Genomic DNA, 18,860 nt, shown 5'->3' on the forward strand with positions numbered 1-18,860 from the left:
AAGTTAATCTCATAAAGACTCTCAATGATTCTGCATTGGGTTGAATAGTGGCTCCCCAGAATTCATGTTCACCTGGAACCTGTGAATGAGATCTTAATTGGACAGTGTTCTTTGCAGTTGCTGCCAAGTTAAGATGAAGTCATAATGGACTATGGTAAGCCCTAGTCCAGTAACTGACGTGCTTATAAGAAAGGGCACAACCTGGAGGAACCTGGAGAGGATTATGCTAAGTGAAATAAGCCAGTCAGAGAAAGACAAATATCACACGATCTCACTTATTTGCGGAATCTAATGAACAAAATGAACTGGTGAATTAAATATGAATAGAGGCATGGAAACAGGACATACTGATGAATCTCGGAGGGCAGGGGGAAATGGAGGTGGGAAGGGATTAACCAAAGATTTCTATGCATATATGCATTGCCCGTGGACACAGCCTGGGGTGATGGGATCTGGGTGGAGGGGGGCAAGAAGGGAAAAGGAGGGCACATTTGCAATACTCTCAACAATAAATAGTTTTAAAAGAAAGAGACATTTAGAACTAACCAGTTTGGCTCAGTGGATAGAGCATCGGCCTGTGGACTGAAGGGTCCCAGGTTTGATTCCGGTCAAGGGCATGTACCTTGGTTGCAGGCACATCCCCAGTAGGGGGTGTGCAGGAGGCAGCTGATCTATGTTTCTCTCTCATTGATGTTACTAACTCTCTATCCCTCTCCCTTCCTCTCTGTAAAAAAATCAATAAAATATATTTTAAAGAAAAGAAAAGAGACATTTGGACACAGAAACAGAGGGAATATGGCTATGTGTAGATAGAGGCAGAAACTGTAGTGATGCTATCACAAGCCAATGAACTCGAGGATTTCTGGCAACCCCCCGAAGTGAGAAGAGGCAGAAAGATCCTTTTCAGGAGACTTCAGTGGGAACATGGCCCTGCCAACACCTTGGTTTTGGACTATCGGCCGCCAAAACGTGAGAGGATACCTTTCTGTTGTTTTATGTCACCTGCTCTTTGATCATTTGTGATGACCGTCTTTGGAGCCTAATACAGATTCCAGTTGTTCCTAGATGAAGTCCTAAATCCTTCATATTGCCTGTAAGGTATTTTGGATCAAGTCCTCCCTAGGGTCTGCAGTCCATCATCTCGCCTTACTTTTTCTGTAAAGTTAATTGAACAATGTTGTTATTACAGGTTTTGTTGTCAGATAACATTATATATGTTCCAATATATGTATATATCTCCATTTTGAAGTTAGAAAATATTTGTAAAGAAAATACTATGCTGCCAGGTCTCTCAGTGAAAATATGACTAGCACAGAAATGGTTTTGCAGCTGGATTTTCAAGTCTGGATGGCAACAGTGATGGTTTATCGACAGCCATGACTGCATTACTGTGGAGTCACGTTTATGTTCGTAATGACTCATGGGGGTAGAAATGGAAAAACAAACAGTAGTCCACCCATCTTCACAAGTTTATTATATTGTAACTAGCGTTCCCGTTGCAGGAAAAATCCTGCAATAGGGTTTCCTGCTGCACTCTACCCCGCCCTGCCTGCTCTCCTCCCTTGTCCCCCGCCCCGCCTTCTCCGCTAGCCCCCCTGCTTTTCTCCCTTCTCCCCCGCCCCGCCTTCTCCTCCAGCCTGCCTGCTTTTTCCTTCTCCCCCGGTCCCGCCTCTGCTCCTCCCTTCTCCCCTGCCCTGCCTCCGCTCCTCCCTTCTCCCCTGCCCCACCTTCTCCGCCAGCCCGCCTGCTTTTCTCCCTTCTCCCCCACCCCGCCTTCTCTGCCAGCCTGCCTGCTTTTCTCCCTTCGCCCCCGGCCCCGCCTCCGCTCCTCCCTCCTCCTCCCCCGGCTTGCTTGCTTCTCCACAGCTTTGCTCCCTTCTGCAGCTCTTGGCTTCTTTCTACACTGTCTTGATATGCAAATTAGCCGTCATCTTTGTTGGGATAATTTGCATACTCGTCCTGATTGGTTGGTGGGTGTGGCTTGGCTGGTGGGCATGGTTTGGGCGTAGCGAAGGTGCGGTCAATTTGCATATTTGTCTATTATTAGGTAGGATTACAGGTATGATTTATTTTAGGAGCACGAACCCTAAGAGTGTGACTAATACTCAAATGAATTTATAATAATTATACATTCTGTAATTTTTTGATGGACTATTTGGCTGGCAAGAATCCTAAATTTTGGCAAAACACCTTCAATACAAGAAATAAAAAACATATTAAAATAGGTCTGAGATAATTAATCACAGCATTATAGCGAATAGAATAAATTTTATGATATTATATCCTAGTATAAAACTCAATGTTTCTGACATTTTTCTTAGTAATGGTGGTAAATTCATCTTTTAACTGGGACAGAATAGTAAGAAATTAAAGACAGTGCTTATCAGTTAGCCATTGCTAAAAAAATGTTTCATAGCAAACCAACCCCAAACTTTTCAACAGAAGGTTGTTTGGGGTTGGGCTGATCCAGTTTGGCCTCAGCTGGGGAGATTCAGCTATGCTCCCTCCCGAGGTATCTCTTCTCCTCTTGGTCATGTTCTTCTCATAATGGTGGCAGTGGTTCAAAAGATGGAAGCTGCATCAGCAGTGTTTTTCAAACCTCTGCTTGCATTACATTTTCTAACATTCTGTTGGCTAAAACAAGTCCCATGGACGAATCAAGGTGTGGGAAATCTGTCCCTACCAAAGGTAGGGGTGGGCGTTGAAAGGATTTCCAACTGCAATAGAGAATTGGACATTTGAGCCATTATTGTGATGTACCCCAGAGTCTCTGGTTTTAAGCTGTTTATGATATAATTGAATAAGGACAAGAGAAATCGTTTTAATAACAAAAAGACATTAGATGCAAAAAAGAAAAGATAGCATCAATTGAGGTTTGGTGAAAGGCACACAAGCCAGTGAGTGATTGCAGGGAGAACAAGGGGCCACCTTCAGCCCCAGCCCTGTTCTGCCTGCACTGCCTCCAGCCACACGCAGCGGGGCCCTTTGCTACTATGGACAACAGGGAGCGGGGATGCATCGGAACTCAGCCTGCGGATTCCGGACATTGGGAAGCACACATCAAGCACTCTCACCAGCTGTGAGCCTGCTAGCAGGACTGCCCATAACCCTCTAATAAAAGTGTATGAAACTACAGAAAAAAAGAGGACTCTGCTTCTACCTCTGTAAGATAGAACTCCAGGACCCGTAGGCAAATAATCAGCCAGTTATCTCAGACATCTTTAAAAAAAATTCATTCCTAAGGCAGAAAGGAGCCTAATTACATACATTTTTCCAGTTGCTATCATCTGGAAGTTAACAAGAAAAAGAAAGGATTCTACTATCCTTACAATGTACCACCTGAGGCTCACAGCCGTTATTAAATAGGATGCAGCTCTCTGTATTCAACATTTCTGGGTGGCCTGCTATGATGGTGTCAGGCATAGAAATAATTAATCTTTGAGGCTATGAACGCATACAGGAACATGATTAAATGTATGTCAGAAAGCATGGATCAAAATCTGTAGTTTCCAAATGGACACTATTGCAGGAACAAAGTATTCTTAGAAGAACTAGATGATTAAAGGGCAGGACTATCTCTCAAGGGAAGTTATATCATCACATTGCTTATCATTTAGGATGATGGTGGCAGAGTGGAAAAATTGTGAGGTTTGGAATCAGATGGCCCAGGTTTGTGTCATGTGACAGCTATGAAGATTTTTATGACCTTTTTGATCCCATTTCCACAGTTGTAAAGTAGATATTGTTATTTCTGACAAGGCTAAGAAAATCAATTGAAGTAATGTTTGTGAATGGGTTATACCAAGTTTAAACTATTAATATTTTATTGGTTGATATTTCTAGTTAACAGACTGATAGATATGGCTCCCAAATTCTGTCAGTCAACTTCACAGAAAGAGTGATACAAGATGAAGTCATGATGGACTTGATCACAAAATGTAGGTCATGTTAAAGATTTTGAACTTCATCCAGAAGGAAGAATGGCTTTATTCCTAGTTTCATTTTTATTCCTGGGCCACAGAGTGCATTGCTAATGCTAAAGAGTGGCCCCATAAACAGGGCTATTTTCCAGAAACGTTAAGAGAAGTTGTTCAGAAGGAATGTTGTCAAGTCTCTGCAATTCCCTTTGGCATTCATTTGTTTGTAGCGGTTCCACTTGTGCATTTTCTGAAAGAATAATAACCTCAACTATAGTAAAGACCTGCAGAGGTAGACCCTGATGGTTAATTGTATGTGTCAACTTGAGTAGGGGAAGGGATGCCCAGATATCTGGTAGAACATTATCTCTGAGTATGTGTGTGTGTGCCTTTCTGAAAGAGATTAGCATTTGAATAGACAACTGATATAGAAGATTGCCCTCACCTATGCTGAGGAGCATCATTCCATCTGTTGTGGGCCTGAATAGAACAAAATGGTGGAGGAAGAATGAAATTGCTCTCTCAACTGGGACATGCATCTTCCCTGGCCCTGGGAGCATTAGGGTTCCTGGTTCTCAGGCCTTCAGATTATTAGATTTCCTCGTTATCCAGTTTACAGATAGCTGATTGTGGGACTGTTCAGCCTTAATAAAGTGAGCCAATGCCTATGATAAATCTCCTCATATATAAGGAGTTTGACTCTGTTTTCTGGCTAAATTATAGACAAAACTGCAAGGCAACTCAGATACTGATGAGTTGCAATTCTAAATGTAATTTGAGTTCATCTATTTCTATTTTCTTCTCTCATCATGTTTGCTTTGTGTCCAAGGGCAAACAGTGGATACAAAGTCACTTTCAAACTGAAGCAATGGCCTATATACATTTTCTTTGAAAACAAGAGAAAGGGTGATTTTTACATGTAAGCATTCTGTGAATCTAATAATTACAAAATATGATTATAGTGGGGAAGAAGGGGTGGGTTTGAAGATTAAGTCTTAATTTTTCAGAAAGTCCAAAATCAGGTACTTAGTAAAAATAAACTGTAAAGTGAATAATTGTCTCGTATCTGTCATACACTAGAGCGTTTCTTTGGCGTGAAAATAACTACAAAAGAATATCTCATCTTACCTAGATTGAAAATGTGACTCAAGGCTACGAATTCACTTATTGGATGAGTCATTATTTCACCCTGATGAGAATAAAAACTGCTGATACATCACACACACAAAAAAAATGGCAGGTTTTTAATTTTATTTTTTTAAAGCAAGCAAAGCAAAAAGCACCAGGAAGGAAATTCAGAGCTGCTGAATACAGTCATGTAAGAATCTGGTTTGATGCAACTAAAAAGTAATTGAATTTGTGAATATTGGGCAAACAGCTCAATGCAAAGTAAATGATATGCTGATGTGTTGACATCTGAGCTTGTCTTAAGAAAGAAGGAAAATAATAATCTTTAAATTCGAACTTGTGGAAATCGTTTTCTGCCCTTTGTGACTTCTTGCATGGGGCTCTCCATTTCATATAAATTGGTTGAAAAGGGGTCTGAAATAAATTCTAATATATTTAGCACAAACTTTTTTAAAAGGGGATATTTGGGTATGTTAAGTAGAAGGTAGAATGTCAAGGGAGAAGAGTACTCATTTTTGAGAATTGTTATTATTTGGCCAAATTCAAACTGAAATTATATAAGGATCTCTGTTAACAAGATATATTTGTTTTTGTCATGATGACTGCAACCTAAGTCAAGTAAGATATTTTGTAGACATAATTTGTTTTTATGTAGAAGGTGATGAAACCCTCTAGCAGCACAGCTGGGGCCCATCTGCGTTATCCCAGCAATATTCAGTTGTTAAAAGTTACCCATTTATAAATAATGAATGCGTTTGATTCGCATCTGCGTTACCAAGGGTAATCTTTTTCCATGGTGCATCATTCCACAAGCTGTATGCAATTCTCTCAACATGAATTGAGTAGTGGCAGTTCTGGGCAGGTTTTTATTTCAATGTAGTTTTGATTGAAATATGTAGCAGTTTCACTAAAACATTGCTTCTTAGTGTGGTCCTGGAGGTATGCAATCAAGGTGTGAATAGGGTGTGTACAATAGCACACACTGGGGGATGCAGGTTGTCAGACACATGCATGTAGAAGGACACACTCCTGCCCATAAGGAAGGTGACCATGTTCTGGTCATTCACACTCTTAGTTCATTGTATGGAGACTATGCTGTGGACTCATAGTCCTTAAATTGGGTCAAGTAAGGTGAGGAATTGTGAGGGAAGTATGTATTTCTTATCCCAATGAAAAGAGTCAGGAAAGGATTCTGGAAGAATCCAGTTCTAAAATGAGGAAGGAGTAGGGGTTAGTTAGGGACAATGCAGAGAGAAGGAAAGTACAGGAAGAAGAAAGAACAGGTATAGACAGAGAGCCTGGCTCAGCTAGGAACCTGAAATTAATCCCACGTGGTGGCACTAGAGACTAGTTCAGGAGGGAGGATCCAGAGGCAAAATCCACTGTACTGGTTGTATACTGTCATCCTAAGAATACAAATTACTTTGGGGCAGGGGGTTGTTTAATTGTTATGATTAGTCCTTCCCCAGGCCTCCTTAATATCCAAAGTATGCATCAGTTAGAGAGTACAGACAAAGCATTCTAGCGGGGCAAAATGCAACTACTTATGGTATATATGTTCTCCTTCTGCCAGGGAGGCTGGTGAGTGGGAAAAGGGGGAAGAGAATTTTCCTGGCAGGAAAGTAGAGTCCTGGGAGCATTTATGCATCTCTAATCCTGTAGACTTTCTTTATCTAAACAGGCATTTGGCTGTTCCCTCTAAAATGATGCTTCATGGCCTCTCAAACTGCAGTAACTAGAATGTCGATGGTATTGCCTTTGCTCAGGACAGGTTCCCTAGCCCTTAGAATTCAGTGTCTTGACTTCATGTAACTAATGCACTTTTTTTTTTTTTTTTTTTTTTTTGGTGGGGTTGTGGAGGGGCGTGCAAATACAAGTTTCCCTTGAGATCCCACACGTTCTGTTCTTCCTTTTCTTTTCCCTAGTAGAGCTGCCCTGCCTGCGATTTATCAGACGGTCTGAAAGGGAGGTTTAATTTCCGAACTACCCAAGGAGGCTCTTGGGGGGTGTCACTCACTGCACCGCTGACTTGTGGACCAGCACAAATTGAATTCCATGCATGCGTGCCTATCTGTCTTTGACAGCCCCTTGGCGTCCCAGACTCTCACAGTGCAGACACAGAGCTGCCGCACGCCCAGCCCCCTCGCTCAGGGCCTGCTGGTGCCTCTCCTCTCCTCCTCCAGATGCTCCTTCATCCGGGCACTGTGTAGTGTGGGCTCCCTGCCCCTGCTGACTGCAGTCTTCTTTAGCAAATGCCAAACCTGGAGTGTATGTGGGACAGTCTCCAGATAAGCACCACCGCTGCGCCCTGAATAATAACATATTTTAATTTGAGTGTAGCCTGCGCCCAACGATCTCGCGTACTGCACCTTATCAGAAAATGCGAAGTGCAAAATTACACTAGAAAGAAATGGTATGCCAACAGAATCTCCTATGGCAGGGAAATAAGGCAAATACCTCTGTGTTGTTGTTTTTTTTTGTAATCCTCACCTGAGGGTATGTTTTTTATTGATTTTTAGAGAGAGAAGAAGGAAAAAGAGAGAGAGAAACATCGATGGGTTGCCTCCTGTGTGCACCCCTTGCCTGGGGATGGAACCTGCAACCTAGGTGTGTGCCCTGATCCGGAAGAACCCACAGCTTTTTGTTGTACGGGAGGACGTTCCAACCTACTGAGCCACCTGTCCAGGGCCACAGATCCACAGATACCTTTTCTTAACAAGAGAATTGGATCACTTTTTATGAAAAGCATAATCTTCATGCCTTTTGAAGGCTATGAGATATCCGGAAGAACCTGTGACATCCGTTGCTGAAATAATAAAGGGTATTTCCTTGACTGTTAAATGTGAGCATCCCAGTATGAATGAGATGCAAAGTGAATGAGCATATCGACAGGGGGCCATCCTGAGGTGGGAAGTGTGCAGCCAAAAACAGCTGCCAGGTGATCACTGCTGAGAAGCTGGCTTACTTGTTGATCAGTAGCTTTTCCTTTTAAAACTTCATAGTTTCCTGTGGGGCAGCTATTGAGGATGTAGAAATTGAGAAGAAAGAGTGAGTATCTCAAAGATATGTACTCAATGAGGATTTTGTCTCAAAAGAGAGGTAGTCCCCTCTTTAATAAGTTGGCCAGGAGAGAAATGAGCAACATATAGTTACAGAAGATATATGGACAGACATATAGCACATAGGAGTCAGGTAGGATACTGTTTCCTCACAAATGTATATGTATATGAAAGGAAGTACATATCCTAGAAGTAAATACATTAATTTTAATTTTAATTTTTTATCTTTATTGTTGAGAGTTTAAAGATGCCCTCTCTTTCCCCCCCTTGTTCCTCACTCCCTGGTTCCCACCCAGCCAAGGGCTTCACCACCAATCCATTCTTAAACTCAAGAGTTGTGACTCCTCACAGCTCCTCCAAGTGAGATTTCCATAAAGAAATTATATATTCCATGTCCATAGAAAAGCCGCTCCTTGAGTCTGATTTTGCCTTCGTTCATTAAACTGTAAGCTCTGACAGTTCTCGCCAGAGACTTGTATTAGGAATTTAAGAAAGAACTCGGGAGGGCTGTTTGACTTCTACATGACAGTACATTTTACTCTTCGGATTTTCCTTTGGTGGTAAATTTTGCTCCTGCTGACAGCAAGAATAATTGCTGCACACAAAATTTAACTCTATTTTCTTGCTCAGTTTTTACAGTGTAAGCAGTCTTGGACTATGAAGTTTTTCAGACCAAATCCTGCTCTGGGTAGGAAAAGCAAATTGTAATCTGATGCCCAACCCTACAACAGCTTATTGTGTCCTTGTGGAAAGAGTGCTTACTTTGAACTGATCTTGGTATTTCAGATAAAAAAAAATATATAGCCCTAGTCAGTTTGGCTCAGTGGATAGAGCGTCGGCCTGCAGACTGAAGGGTCCCAGGTTTGATTCTGGCCAAGGGCACATGCCCAGGTTGCGGGCTCGATCCCCAGTGGGGGTCTTGCAGGAGGCAGCCAATCATTGATTCTCTCTCATCATTGATGTTTCTACCTCTCTCTCTCTCCCTCTCCCTTCCTCTCTAAAATCAATCAATAAATAAATATATTAAAAATATATACATATATATAGATTTCTTTTTTAAAATTTTACCTGATAATTGTTTTATTTTTTTAAAAAGTACAATTGCATGAGGTGAAGTTTTCATATTTTCAAATATTCTCGGCTGTTTAGGTATTAATATCTTATTGTCTTGCATTATCTACAGACTATTGTGTATAATTTATTGCATTTGGCATTTCCATTTAGAAATAATAGCCTTGTAGACAAGGAAATAACTTTAGCATTGATATACAGTATTTCATTATCTAATTTCACTGATATGAAATGGTCACTGCTGTTTTAATCTTCAAAATATATGCAATATGATTCTGGGTCCTCAGGAAATATATTCTTCTTGTGATGTTCCTTCCCAAGTAATTACCAGGGACTGGGAAAATGCAGACACAATGATGATTTACTCCACTTCTTTCTTCACATGTTGTCCCTGTTGGAAGACTTGCCATTTCCCAGGCGCCTCTGGTCCTGACCTCTGACAGAGGCTGTTGGGCTCCAGTCCTTCCCAGATGACTCCTCTGATTTTCATTTCTGTCTTGATGCAGTCCAGGAGAAGGCTTTCTAATTTTCCTTTTTGAAGAGGTAATGAGTGGAAGCTTATAATGACAGCAGAGAAGACCAATTGTCTGATGCAAAGCTGTTTGCCAGAGCCAGGCATCTGCATTATTTCTTCCTATAGAGAAACCCTCCTCTCCAGTGTCATACTCTACCTTGGATAGGCCACAGGTAAAAGTTGTGATGTCGGGATGGAGGGAGTTTGAAACTGACCAAAGCCCCCACTAATAACATTCTGCGGCAGGACCAACCATGCCCCAGAATAATTGGTGACGTAAACACCCACTATCTTTCTTCTCTTATATAACAATAAAATTCCAAATAGTCAGAAGGGACATTTACTAGAGCTGGACTATTTATTTCTAACATGAGCAATTTGTTCCAGTAATGATCATAATAATTCTTTTGTTTTTGAGGATAAATACTGATTATCATTAATTCCATATACAGTGTATTTTAGGTAAATAATAAGATTCTTCAAGGTCACAAAAATATAGAAGATAAAAATATACTTGAAATATACATATTTTTTCAGATTACCTTAATTTTGAGTTCACACTTTGAATATTGAGTTCCTACCATTGATTTAAAATTCATGACAAAATTTAGTATATCTAAAGCACATATTTTATTCTCAAAACCTAAATGACAGGTTGAGAATAAAATACAAAATATTTAAATAATCAGTAAAATAGAAAACTCAATATAGAAATAGTTGCAAAATAAATGTTTATGTTAACTCAAGTTCCATATGTTGGTGATCTTAGCAAAGGGCATCTTACAAAAATGCCAACTACTCTTCATACATCTCTAATCTAAACCCTTTGCAATATGACTTTGTGGTTCTTCCATCAAAAGGTGAAGTGTAATTGTCTATCCCTTGAATCTGATTTGACATTGAGACTTACTTTTGTTGATAGAATGTGCCAGAACTGATGGTATACCTGCTCTAAGTGTAGGCCTCAATAGTCCTTTGTACTTTTGCTCTTTTTATTGGAACTCTGCTACCACCATAAGAATAAGCTCTGGATGACATTACTCACTAGCCAATCACAGACATGTGAATATGGCTTTTCTTTACCAACCAATCCCCAGACAACCTGCCAGGTAACCACAGCCACATGATAGATCCCAGCTGAGACTAGGAGAGCTTAACCCCTCACATGGCATAACCATGTGATTCATACACATGTAAGCAATAAAAATAATTGTTGATTTACTTCACTATTTTTTGGCTGATCTGTTTTAGTAAAAGTGAACTGTTATAGAAATTGGTTCTTGAAATGGGGGCTTGCCATAATACTAACATAGGTCTGGGGAGTGGTTGAGGCTAGCAAAATAGAGAATAAATTTTTAGAGTATTTGGAACATGATAAAAAAAATGATCTTGGAGATAAGGAAGTTGATAACCCAAATTATATATGAAATAATTGTCTCATGTATTCTGGATTTGGCTAAAAATCAAACAAACAAAAAACCTCAAAGGAAAATGTTGAAAGTGCCAGCTGGTTGATTGTAGCTATATATGATAAAAAAAAAAATGGAAGAAAGAAGAGACTAAAAAATAACTGGTAAGTTTGCAAGTAGAATTCAGGTGGGATCAGGCTTTTGTTAATTTGAAAATTAAACTGTTCACATCAGTTCTCCTTAAGAGTAGAAGACTTCAGAGTAAACTCTGAGTTTTATGGACAAGGATCAAATTAGGAAGTCTTTGTTGAGACTTCTTAATGAATGAAGTTGGTGCCTATAGACTATCTCAACTAGGAAAAAATAGTGTCTATGAACCTCAAGGGCACAGTAACCTATTCCCAAATTAGTAGTGTGTAGAGAGGAAATGGATGTTTTGAAATCAATTTTCAGTGTGGCTTTTGTTAAATGGAGTGGAGTCATTCAGGTTTATTTATAAATCCACAAAGATTTTAAGGAGGTTGCATTGCTATTTTATATGATTAACTAGAGGCCCGGTGCATGAAATTTGTGCACTCAGGGCGGGGGTCCTTCAGCCCAGCCTGTGCCCTCTTGCAGTCCGGGAGCCCTGGGGGTGTCCGGGGAGCAGACCTAAGCTGTCAGTCAGACATCCTTAGCGCTGCCACAGAGGTGGGAGAGGCTCCCGCCACTGCTGCTGTACTCACCAGTCGTGAGCCCGGCTTCCAGCTGAGTGGCACTCCCCCTGTGGGAGTTCACTGACCACCAGGGTGGCAGCTCCTGCATTGAGCGGGATCAGGCCAAAAACAGCTTTCTGACATCCCCCAAGTGGTCCCAGATTGCAAGAGGGTGCAGGCCAGCCGGGGAGGGACTGCAGGAGGGCTCCAGGGCATGTCTGGCCTGTCTCACTCAATCCCAATCAGCTGGACCCCAGCAGCAAGCTAACCTACCAGTTGGAGCATCTGCCCCCTGGTGGTAAGTGCATGTCATAGCAAGTGGTTGAGTGGCCTTAGCATATCATTAGCATATTACACTTTGATTGGTTGAATGGATGACTGGACACTTAGCATATTAGGCTTTTATTATATAGGATGCAACATTAGTGTCCAAAACTGAGAGATAGCATTTCCTTTACTTTAATTGACTATACAATTTTTGAATACCTACATAATCTAAACCTATGGCTTTGTGACTTAAAGTCTATAGATTTAGAAAGATACAGTTGCTCTGAAATAGGATTTTATGAAGTCAAAAGGTCCCTGGATTAAAAAAATCTGTACTCAGGTAAGTCTATTGGGTTTGTTCTTTTATTTAATTTTTATGAGTGCAGTTTTGAAGGAACAAGGTAAGGGACATTTACCTATTGTTATTATTGCTTGTTTTTAGAAAGAATTTACCTATACAAATGGATTCTTCTATTTAAGAAATCTATTTAAGTTGTTTGCTTATCTGTTTTCTTTTTAAGTACTTTGGCTTGATATAGTGTTAATATAGTTGTCTAGTTCTCTCCAAGAAAGGGATATAGCAGAGTCTGAAAATCCTCATCTTTGAAATCATTTTTCTTTTAATATGGAAGGAAGCTTTACCACAAGTGGATAGAGATGATTATTCTCAAGTGTGATAAGGACATTTCAGAACAAACTCAATTCTAAACTTTATTGTCAAATTATTTCTTGGTCTTTTCAACTCCATTCAAATTATTTCTTTTTCTTTCATTTGAGCAAGGAATATGGACTTTAAATGATAGTCATCTCATGGCAAATTTGTTCTTGTAAGAAAAGTGTGATATAAAAACAACTCATTGTATAGTGCTGCACTTTTGTTTTAAAGGCAACATGCATGATTGAAATCATTCTCTTACTATTGCTTGCCTTAAAATTCTCCTTAAAATCCTCTTTTGCAGGACAAGTGCATTAGGCTATTACTTATGAAGCTTATTTCTTTATATAGAAACTAAAGACAAATGGGATACATTGTGCAGCCTGGTAACTCTAGTTAATAAAACTGTATTGTGTATTTGAAAGTTGCTAAAGTACATTTTTAGAGTAGATCTTAAAAGTTCTCATCAGAAAAAAAAATATTTCTAACTATATGTGGTAATGGATATTAACTGGACTTACCCTGGTGATTATTTCACAATATATACGTATACCAAATCATTGTTTGTACACCTGAAATAAAGATAATGTTATATACCCCCCCCCCAAAGGAAACAAAAGACAAACAGAATGAAAGAAGGGATGGGAAAGGGGCTTGATCATGAGAGTTGATCATGAAGTACTGGATAAGTAATGAGAGAAAAACAGGCTCAGTTAAGAATTTAGAAGTTTCCAATTTTTCCCAGGTTCTTGGAGTGTTTTTATGTCCAATTCATTTGTTTCAGTAAATATGTTGTCAATTTCTTTCCTCCTCTTGTTCTGCCTCCCAGCAATGTTCAACTGCCACATAGAAAAAGTGTATATCTGTGTGAACAGCCTAAGATTATAACATCATTGGCCTAAAATTTAATAGAAACAATGAGGTATATTAGCAGTTTACTATACTGCTAATAATAACATATTATTATAAATATACTAGAGGCCAGGTGCATGAAAATTCGTGCACTGGAGGGGGGGTCCCTCAGTCCGGCCTGCCCCCTCTCACAGTCCGGGAGCCCTTAGGGGTGGGAGGTGACTCAGTGATCAGGGTAAGGCAATGCCCCATCACATCTCTGCTGCTGCCACTGCCGGCAGCACAAGCCTCAGCCAGCCTTGGTTACCTGAGCCTCGGGCGGCCCTGAGCAGCTGGGCAGCTGCCATCTGAGGCTTGCCTGCACCTCGTGCTGGCCCTGGGCATCTGGGCCACCACCATCTGAGGCTTGCCTGCACCTCGGGCTGGCCCTGGGTGGCTGGGGAGCTGAGGGGACTGGGGGACTCCAGAGGCAGGCATGCGGATCGGACTGAGGGGGCTGAGGGGACACAGCGCCACCATCTTGTAGCTGTGGGTGCCACCATCTTTGAGGGTGGGGCAGTCAATTAGCATATTCCCTCCTTATTGGCTGTGGGCGCCTCCATCTTTGAGGGCAGGACAGTCAATTAGCATATTCCCTCTTATTGGCTGTGGGCACCTCCATCTTTGAGGGCAGGACAGTCAATTAGCATATTCCCTTCTTATTGGCTGTGGGCGCCTCCATCTTTGAGGGCAGGACAGTCAATTAGCATATTCCCCCCTTATTGGCTGTGGGTGCCGCCATCTTTGCAATGGCATGAGGGTCAATTAGCATATTTCCTCTTTGCTAGATAGGATGTACTATATCCAAGTATCAATGTCTCATTGTTAAACTCTTGACTCTTTAAAATTAAAAGGGACTCTTTTTAAAATTTTATTAGGAACTCATTGACATCTTATCAATGTTTGGATGTGGGTTTGTGTTTAAAGATATAGACTTTACTCTTAGACTTAGCTCTTACTTTAGATCAGACTCTTGGATTTTTACTATATTTTTGTCTTTTCCTGGAAAGACACTAGCTGGTCAAGGAAGCTCAGGTATCCCACTGATTTGACATTACCAACCCACCCAGAATAGTTTACCTAAGGTGTGGTTTCAACTATCTTTCTGTTTGGATGCTTGATTTATGTTCCTGGCTATATTCATCCCCTTGGGGAACTTGGGTGTTTGGTCTGTATGTAAGGAGCCTAAAACTATCACTTCATTCTAACAAGAAACAAGTTTAAGAGAATAAAAAATCAACAATTCTTCTTGGATCCATACAAATGCGGAAGACACAGGGTAAACCACTGCTCTCAAGATTGGAGAAATTGACAGGAGAATACAGGGAGTCAGGGCTTATCAGAGTGGAGATTCGCTCACTAGTGGAAACCACCATGGGACCAGAGCCCAGATAGGAAAATCTGAAATGTAATTGATGAATTATTGGACACTCAGTGTGGACAAGTCTGTGTTGAAAACTCCAGGAAGACTCAGTCGTGGGGCAGGGGGTGGGAATGCACAACATTGTGAGATTTACCTCCAGGATCTACACCAAGTTCCCAGAGTAAATAGCAGACAAAAATCTCCACAGGCTTCCAACAGAGGCAGAGAAAAAAGGAACTGTTTGACATTGAAATTGGGACTCAAAAGAACTGTTGGCCCAGAAAGAAACTCACTACAGACTGATTCATTTGCCTCTCAGCATAACCATTATGGCTTGTCTCATTTTCGGTTCTTATAAGTATATTTCTAGTAGCACATGATCTCACTCATCTAGGGGAAATAATGAACAACATAAACTGATGAACAAAAACAGACCCGGAGACAGGGAAGCATCGATCAGACTGTCAAACCTCAGAGGGAAGGTAGGGGAGGGTGGGGAAAGGGGGAGAGATCAACCAAAGGACTTGTATGCATGCATATAAGCCTAACCAGTGGTCATGGACAACAGGGGGGTGGGGGCATGCGTGGGGAGGGGTTTGGGATGGGAATGGGGGGATGAGGACAATTATGTGATACCATAATCAATAAAGAAATTAAAAAAAAAACACCACACACACCAGAGCACTCTGTTCTTATTATCATGGCTTGCCCTCAGGGGAAACAAGTGAACTAGAGCCTGACTTCCTGGGGTATTATCAGTACCGAATTGACCTAGAGAAGAGAAATACTCAACCCCAGTTCACTCTACCCATCCTGTCACATCTAATTGGGGAGAGAATTTTCAGAAACGCTTTTGAAGTTCACAGTCCAAAGGCATAAACTCACAAGAGACTGAGACCTAATTCTAGGACTATAGAAGGCTTCGTCTCTGCCTACACCTCACCACTGAATTACTAAAGATATTTTTACAGCAATTCCTTTTATCCAATACATTATGTTCAGCCATCCAGGTAAAATTACAAAGCATACCAAATTCTACTTGAAGAGACTGAGAAAGCATCAGAAATAAACATGGCAAGGATGTCAGAATGATAAGACTGGGAATTTAAAAGAACTATAATTAGTATCCTAAGGGCTCCAATGCATAAAGTAGACAACATGCAAGAAGATATGGGCAGCCCTAACTGGTTTTGCTCAATGGATAGAGCATCGGCCTGCGAACTGAAAGGTCCCAGGTTCGATTCCGGTCAAGGGCATGTACCTTGGTTGCGGGCACATCCCCAGTAGGAGGTGTGCAAGAGGCAGCTGATTGATATTTCTCTCTCATTGATGTTTCTAGCTCTCTATTCCTCTCCCTTCCTCACTGTAAAAAATCAATAAAATATATTTTTAAAAAGAAGAAGATATGGGCAATGTTGGCAGAGAGATGGAAATCCTAAGATAAAACCAAAAAGAAGAAATACTAGATAAATAACACTGTAATGGACAGAAATAATGCCCTTTTTTAGTAGACTATACATGAGCTAGAAAAGATTCTCTGAGCTAGAAGGTACATCAATAGAATCCTTGAACACTTACTAGTAAAAACAAAGAGAACAAAGATCGAAAAAACAGAACAAAATATCCAAAAGGTGTAACATATGACTAATGGGAATATAGAAGGAGAAGGGAGAAAGAAAGGAACAGAGAAATATTTGAAACAAAAATGACAGAGAAGTTCCCCCAAATTAATGACAGATATTGAACCACAAATTCAGGAAACTCAGAGAACACCAAGCAGAATATATGCCCAAAACACAACACAACAGGACAAACAAAAAAATAAACTTACACATAGACATATAATTTAAAATTATAGAAAATCAAGTGTAAAGGAAAAAAAATCTTTGAAAGAAGGCAGAAGAAACACCTTATAGCAGAAAAAAGAATCACATCTGACTTCTCAGAAACCATGCAAACAAGAAGAGAATAGAGTGAAATACTTAAAATGTTGAGAGAAAAAAATCCACTAACCTCGAATTCTGTAACCAGTGGAGCTAGCTTTCAAAAATAAAGGAGAAATAAAGACTGTCAGACAAAATAAAAATATGGAATTTGTGTCCACTAGAAGTGCCTTGGAAAAGAGGTTTAAACAAGTCCTTCAGAGAAAAGTGAAACAATCTGTATATGAAACTCAGATCTTCACAAAAAAATGGAAAGCATTGAAGAACTAAGTGAAAATAAAATTTAAAACATTTTATTTCTTATTTTCTTTTATTACAGTGTACAATGTTTATATTTAGAATTAGTCAGCTGCGCTCGGTTCTGATGATCCCAATTTTGTTGGCAACATCCAAAACATCATAGTCAGGAGCCAGTCTAATGTATGCCTTCTTCTTTCCATTAAGCCTGATCAGGGTGTTGACCTTGGCTACATCAATGTCATAGAGCTTCTTCTCATCCTATTTTATCTGTTGATGCTTATTGTCCTTGATATCCACAATGAACACAAGTGTATTGTCTATCTTCTTCATGGCTGACTCAGTAGTCACAGAGAACTCAATGATGGCATAGTAGTCAAGCTTGTTTCTCCTGGGGGTGCCCTTCTGCGGATATTTAAGTTGCCTTTGGAGCCCCAGTGTCTTCAGCAGTTAGAAGGTGGGTGATGTGCAGATCTTTTTTTGTGTGACTGTGGACACCTTTCAACATTACTTCCTTTACCTTCAAAGCCTTTATTTTGACTTTAGCTTTGGGAGGGAGGGGGAGGGGCTTCCTTTTTCACTTTTGGCACCATCTTTCTGAAAAAAATATTTTTTTTCTTATTCTTAATCTAACAGATAACAGGTTGTTCAAAATAATATCAACAATGTATTTGATTGTGTATGCTTCTATATTTTTATGTATATATATCACAAAAATATGAGTAAATGACAGCAATGATACAAGGAATGAGGGAGAGGAATTAGGATTATTTTGTTATTATAAATTACACTACCTGTGAAGTGGTATAGTGTTATTTGAAAGTGGACTTGGATTAGCTGTAAATGTAATTACAAACTCTAGGGCACTATTTAAATTAAAAAAAAAAATTAAAGTAAAATCCACATGTTAAGAAATAAGAGAAAACAGAATCAGATAAAGTGCTCAATTAAAACCATAGAAGTCATAACAAGAATGGAAGACAAAAGTAGGACTAGGGCAATAAATAGAAAACAGTAACTAATATGGTAGATATTAATCAAGAATATCAATAATCACTTTGAATGTCAGTGGCCTAAATGCACCAATTAAAAAACAGAGATTGTGACAGTGGATCAAAAAACACAACATAACTATATGTTGTCTACTGGAAACCCACTGTTATATAAAGACACATATAGCTTGAAAATAAATGGATGGAGAAAAATATATGTGCTGACATCTCCTTGTATTACTGGGAAATGGCAAATTTAAAACAAAATTAAAGAGATTCAGACTTGAAGAAATTTCCAATTTATGTTGGAAGAGAAAATAAACCTTTTTAGAATACTTTTCCAAAATTTAAAATTGTGGTTTAGTGAGACTCACGTAGCATAAAGAAGTACTTAGGGAATGTAAATGAGGAGAATTCAGCCATCATGTTTGTCTTGAGAGGAAAAGGTTTTGTTAAGAGCACAGTGAATAAAAACTAGGACTTACTTTGGCAGAGAAGAGGGGAGAGAACATTTTATATCAGAGAATTGCTGTAGTGGAAAGTTGCATGGACTTCCATGATAAAGAGAACAAAATTTCCTAATCAACAATGAGCCACTGCTGGTTTTCCAGCAGCTATGTGATATTTTCAACATGTTTTCCATGAAGCAATAATTCAGTGGAGTGAACAAGATAGTCTGTAAGGAGAATCTTAGGAAGGATGGAGCTACAAGTGGGAAG

The 18,860-nt window shown here is 39.9% G+C and overlaps 1 pseudogene; it reads right to left on the reverse strand.

Annotated features, from left to right (window-relative positions):
• Positions 1-17,257: 17,257 nt before the first annotated feature.
• Positions 17,258-17,742, reverse strand: LOC129149238 (60S ribosomal protein L23a-like; annotated as a pseudogene).
• Positions 17,743-18,860: the final 1,118 nt, after the last annotated feature.

Source organism: Eptesicus fuscus, chromosome 6, assembly GCF_027574615.1.
Source record: "Eptesicus fuscus isolate TK198812 chromosome 6, DD_ASM_mEF_20220401, whole genome shotgun sequence".
NCBI classification, from domain to species: Eukaryota; Metazoa; Chordata; class Mammalia; order Chiroptera; family Vespertilionidae; genus Eptesicus; species Eptesicus fuscus.